This window comes from Triticum urartu, chromosome 1 (genome assembly GCF_003073215.2).
Source record: "Triticum urartu cultivar G1812 chromosome 1, Tu2.1, whole genome shotgun sequence".
NCBI lineage: Eukaryota > Viridiplantae > Streptophyta > Magnoliopsida > Poales > Poaceae > Triticum > Triticum urartu.
In genome coordinates this window covers 351,323,656-351,330,373 of record NC_053022.1, presented here as the reverse complement: position 1 = coordinate 351,330,373, position 6,718 = coordinate 351,323,656, and positions in this window count along the sequence as shown.

Here is a 6,718-nt window from a genome sequence, read left to right as displayed (position 1 = left end):
TAGTAGTGGTAACGGTGATAAAAGGTAACAGTAGCAAAAGTAATATTTTTGGTGTTTTGTAGTGATGATAACAATAGCAACAGAAAAGTAAATAAGCGAAGAACAATATATGGAAAGCTCGTAGGCAATGGATTGGTGATAGAGAATTATGTCGGATGCGGTTCATCATGTAACAGTCATAACCTAGGGTGACACAGAACTAGCTCCAGTTCATCAATGTAATGTAGGCATGTATTCCGAATATAGTCATGCGTGCTTATGGAAAAGAACTTGCATGACATCGTTTGTCCTACCCTCCCGTGGCAGCGGAGTCCTATTGGAAACTAAGGGATATTAAGGCCTCCTTTTAATAGAGAACCAGAACAAAGCATTAGCACATAGTGAATACATGAACTCCTCAAACTATGGTCATCACCAGTAAGTATCCCGATTATTGTCACTTCGGGGTTAACGGATCACAACACATAATAGGTGACTATAGACTTGCAAGATAGGATCTAGAACTCTCATATATTGATGAAAACATAATAGGTTCAGATCTAAAATCATGGCACTCGGGCCCTAGTGACAAGCATTAAGCATAGCAAAGTCATAGCAACATCAATCTCAGAACATAATGGATACTAGGGATCAAACCCTAACAAAACTAACTCGATTACATGATAAATCTCATCCAACCCATCACCGTCCAGCAAGCCTACGATGAAATTACTCATGCACGACGGTGAGCATCATGAAATTGGTGATGGAGGATGGTTGATGATGACGATGGCGACGGGTTCCCCTCTTCAGAGCCCTAACGGACTCCAGATCAGCCCTCCCAAGAGAGTTTAGGGCTTGGCGGTGGCTCTGTATCATAAAACGCGATGAATCCTTCTCCTTGATTTTTTTCTCCCCGAAAGTGAATATATGGAGTCAAGGTCGAGGTCGGTGGAGCGTTAGGGGGCCCACGAGGCAGGGGGCGCGCGCCCCACCCTCGTGGACAGGTGGAGGCCTCCCTGACGTGGATTCTTCTTCCAATATTTTTTATATATTCCAAAATAATTCTCCGTTGATTTTCAGGTTATTCCTAGAACTTTTATTTCTGCACAAAAATAACACCATGGCAATTCTGCTGAAAACAACGTCAGTCCGGGATAGTTCCATTCAAACCATGCAAGTTAGAGTCCAAAACAAGGGCAAAAGTGTTTGGAAAAGTAGATACGACAGAGACGTATCAACATCGCTTTCAATGGTGCATACAAAACGCAAAAATAGTCTGGAGTTCTTGTCCGAAACCCTGATACTCCGAAAGAGATTGTCCAGTTTGTACACGAAGTGCATCCAGTTTTTGCCATAATCCTCTCTAATCTTTTGCACATGCTATGTGGGTGAAATGATGATACCATGCCAAGTTTCAACATTTTCAGAGTTCATTTTATAGTGATTTTCAATTTCACGGTCATTTAGCTCTTTAAACAAATTGGCAAATGACTGAAAAATAGCAAATGATGTCAGAAAATAGCACAATGATCTAAATGCTATGTGTAAACATGTAAAAAATATACCCCTCTGTAAAGAAAATATAAGAGCATATAGATCATGATATTATATTTCTTTACAGAGAAATACATCAAAAATACTTTGATCATCAATGATCTTTTTGTGTACAATCTGAATTGTCAACATGAGTCCTCAACGGTTTGTAAACTGGTGAAAACTCATATTGCGGCCACAAATTCCACACATAGAGTTCAATGAAGACCAAGTGGTTGTGATAGTTTGAGAAGTAACATATTTAAGGTGGTAAAAACCTTGTTAGGGGAGCGAGGTGGGACTAATTAAAAACAGCCTACCACAACCTCTTTAGTACCGGTTCGTAGCACGAACCGGCAATAAAGGGGGATGGTGGGGCCACAACCTCTTTAGTACCAGTTCGTGGGATGAACCGGTACTATAGGTTCGCCACGAACCGGTACTATAGATCTCCGCCCGCCTAGCCGTTGGAACCGGCACTAATGGTCACATTAGTGCCGGTTCAGTTACAAACGGGGACTAATGTGCTTCACATTTGACCTTTTTTCTACTAGTGCTACTTCCAAGAATGTTCTATCACGATGGCTTCCAAAGTACCACTCAATGATATAATAAACAACCGCGATGCTACGGGCCGGATAGAGAAATGGGCCATTGAGCTCCTTCCATTCGACATAACATACAAACCGCGCCGAGCCATCAAATCCCAAGTACTCATGAACTTCGTCGCCGAATGGACAGAGGCCAAACTCCCTAAAGAGTATGACACATATTCCAACTGGGTTATGTATTTCGATGGTTCCAAAATGCTGGCAGGACTAGGAGCGGGCGTCATTTTAACGTCCCCCACTGGAGACGTAGTCCAGTACGTAATCCAAATATTATACACAGACTCCAACAACGCAGCCGAATTCGAGGCCTTATTACATGGTCTCCGGATGGCTGTCTCTATGGGCATACAACGCCTGGAAGTGCGCGGGGATTCAAACCTCGCAATATCTCAAATAAATGGAGATTTTGATGCCAAAGACCCAAAGATGGCAGCTTACCGCAACACCGTCCTAAAAATGTCGGCTCGATTCGAGGGGCTTGAGTTTCATCACGTGGCTCGAGAAAGCAATCAAGCGGCGGACGTCCTCGCTCGCATGGGCGCCAAGCGCGACCCCGTCCCACCAAATATCTTTCTGGAAAGGCTCTTTACGCCGTCCGTGGTGTGGCAAGGGGAGAGCGGTAACACCAGCCCGGATCCGAACACAACCCCAGCCTCTGAACACAACGATATCATCGGGGGCTCAGCCATCGAAATAACACTATCGGCCCACCTAATCATGGAAGTCATTACCCCATGGACCGAACCCTTCTTGGCCTACCTTAATAGGAAGGAACTCCCAGAGGACCAGAATGAGGCTCGCCGCATCGTTCGTCTCTCGAAGGCCTACAAGGTTCATGAAGGAGAACTCTATAAGAAAAGCGCTATCGGAGTTCTTCAAAGATGTATCTCCAAGGAAGAGGGGCGGCTGCTATTGGCTGAAATTCACGCCGGACTTGGAGGGCACCACGCTGCAGCTCGGGCCCTTGTTAGCAAGGCCATCCGTACAGGTTTTTACTGGCCGATGGCCCGAGCAGATGCACAGGACCTTGTCTAACGTTGCATCGGATGCTAGCTATTCGCCAACCAAAGCCACATGCCCCCACCGCTCTACAAACAATCCCCATCACTTGGCCCTTCGCGGTCTAGGGGCTCGATATGGTCGGACCCCTTAAAGGAGGAAGCCATAAGAGAAAGTATCTGCTGGTCATGGTGGATAAATTCACTAAGTGGATAGAGGCCAAACCAGTCAAATCAGCTGAGGTGGGGCCAGTAATAGACTTCATATCCGGCGTGGTGCACCATTATGGTGTTCCACACAACATCATCACCGATAACGGCTCCAATTTCACAGCCGATGAGGTGAAAACTTGGTGTGCTAATCTGAGCATTAAGCTCGATTACGCCTCTGTCTATCACCCGCAAACAAATGGTCAAGTCGAACGGGCTAACGGTCTTATTATGAGCGGCATTAAACCTAGACTAGTGCGGTCTTTGAAAATATCAGACAAGCACTTGGTTGAGGAGCTTGACTCCGTACTCTGGGGGGTGCAGACCACGCCCAACCGCATGATATGTCCATTTTGCATCATGCTTTTATATCAATATTTATTGCATTATGGGTTGTCATTACACATTATGTCACAATACTTATGCATATTCTCTCTTATTTTACAAGGTTTATATGAAGAGGGAGAATGCCGACAGCTGGGATTCCGGGCTGGAAAAGGAGCAAATATTAGAGACCTATTCTGCACAGCTCCAAAAGTCCTGAAACTTCACGAAAGTTATTTGCAGAATATATAAAAAATATCGAGCGAAGAAAGTTCCAGAGGGGGTCACCCCCTGGCCATGATGGTGGGGGCGCGCCCTACCCCCCTGGGCGCGCCCCCTGCCTCGTGGGCCCCTGGTGGCCCTCTGATGCCCATCTTATGCTATATGAGGCCTTTCGTCGAGAAAAAATGATAAGCAAGCTTTCGGGGAGAAACTCCGCCGCCACGAGGCGGAACCAATTTAGGGCTCCGGCAGAGCTGTTCTGCCGGGGAAACTTCCCTCCAGGAGGGGGAAATCATCACCATCGTCATCACCAACGATCCTCTCATCGGGAGGGGGTCAATCTCCATCAACATCTTCACCAGCACCATCTCATCTCAAACCCTAGTTCATATCTTGTATCCAATCTTTGTCTCAAAGCCTCAGATTGGTACCTGTGGGTTGCTAGTAGTGTTGATTACTCCTTGTAGTTGATGCTAGTTGGTTTATTCGTGGAAGATCATATGTTCAGATCCATTATGCATATTAATACCCCTCTGATTATGAACATGAATATGCTTTGTGAGTAGTTACATTTGTTCCTGAGGACAGGGGAGAAGTCTTGCTATTAGTAGTCACGTGAATTTGGTATTCGTTCGATATTTTGATGAGATGTATGTTGTCATCCCTCTAGTGGTGTCATGTGAACGTCGACTACATGACACTTAACCATTGTTTGGGACTAGAGGGAGGCATTGGGAATTAATAAGTAGATGATGGGTTACTAGAGTGAGAGAAGCTTAAACCCTAGTTTATGCGTTGCTTGGTAAGGGGCTGATTTGGATCCATATGTTTCATGCTATGGTTAGGTTTACCTTAATACTTCTGTTATAGTTGCGGATGCTTGCAATAGGGGTTAATCATAAGTGGGATGCTTGTCCAAGTAAGGACAGTACCCAAGCACCGGTTCACCAACATATCAAATTATCAAAGTACCGAACGCGAATCATATGAGCGTGATGAAAACTAGCTTGACGATAATTCCCATGTGTCCTTGGGAGTGCTTTCCTTCATATAAGAGTTTGTCCAGGCTTGTCCTTTGCTACAAAAAGGATTGGGCCATCTTGCTGCACCTTATTTACTTCTATTACTTGCTGCTCGTTACAAATTACCTTATCATAAAACTATCTGTTACCGATAATTTCAGTGCTTGCAGAGAATACCTTACTGAAAACCGCTTATAATTTCCTTCTGCTCCTTGTTGGGTTCGACACTCTTACTTATCGAAAAGGCTACAATAGATCCCCTACACTTGTGGGTCATCAAGACTCTTTTCTGGCACCGTTGTCGGGGAAATCTACGCCAAGTCAATACATACCAAGTAGCCATCACAACTCTTATCCTTCACATTACATTATTTGCCATTTGCCTCTCGTTTTCCTCTCCCCCACTTTACCCTTGCCGTTTTATTCACCCTCTTTTCCTTTTGCCCTCTCTTTCCGTTCGCCTCTTTCTTGCTTGTGTGTTGGATTGCTTTCATGTCACGATGGCTCAAGATAATACTAAATTGTGTGACTTTGCCACTACCAACAATAATGATTTTATTAGCACTCCGATTGCTCCTCTTACCGATGCTGAATCTTGTGAAATTAATACTGCTTTGCTGAATCTTGTCATGAAAGATCCGTTTTCTGGCCTTCCTAGTGAAGATGCCACTTCCCATCTAAACAACTTTGTTGATATGTGTGATATGCAAAAGAAGAAAGATGTGGATAATGATATTGTTAAGCTTAAGGTATTTCCATTTTCGCTTAGAGATCGTGCTAAACCTTGGTTTTCGCCTTTGCCTAAAAATAGTATTGATTCATGGAATAAGTGCAAAGATGCTTTTATCTCTAAGTATTTTCCTCCCGCTAAGATCATCTCTCTTAGAAACTATATTATGAATTTTAAGCAACTTGACCATGACCATGTTGCACAAGCTTGGGAGAGGATGAAATTAATGATACGTAATTGCCCTACACATGGATTGAATTTATGGATGATTATACAAAAAATTTATGCCGGATTGAATTTTGCTTCTAGAAATCTTTTAGATTCGGCCGCGGGAGGCACTTTTATGGAAATCACTTTAGGAGAAGCTACCAAACTCCTAGATATTATTATGGTTAATTATTCTCAATGGCACTGTCGGTGTCAAAACCGGCGGATCTCGGGTAGGGGGTCCCAAAATGTGCGTCTAAGGCGGATGGTAACAGGAGGTAGGGGACACGATGTTTACCCAGGTTCGGGCCCTCTTGATGGAGGTAATACCCTACGTCCTGCTTGATTGTTCTTGATGATATGAGTATTACAAGAGTTGATCTACCACGAGATCATAGAGGCTAAACCCTAGAAGCTAGCCTATGGTATGATTGTATGTTGTCCTACGGACTAAACCCTCCAGTTTATATGGACACCGGAGGGGGCTAGGGTTACACAAGGTCGGTTACAAGGGAGGAGATTTACATATCCGTATTGCCTAGTTTGCCTTCCATGCCAAGGAGAGTCCCATCCGGACACGGGACGAAGTCTTCAATCTTGTATCTTCATAGTCCAACAGTCCGGCCAAAGGATATAGTCTGGCTGTCCGGAGACCCCCTAATCCAGGACTCCCTCAGTAGCCCCTGAACCAGGCTTCAATGACGACGAGTCCGGCGCACAGTATTGTCTTCGGCATTGCAAGGCGGGTTCCTCCTCTGAATACTCCATAGAAAATTTTGAACTCAAGGATAGTGTCTGGCTCTGCAAAACAAGTTCCACACCCAACCGTAGATAGAATACTATTTCCATAAATCTAATCTGCTGTCATGTTTTGACAGC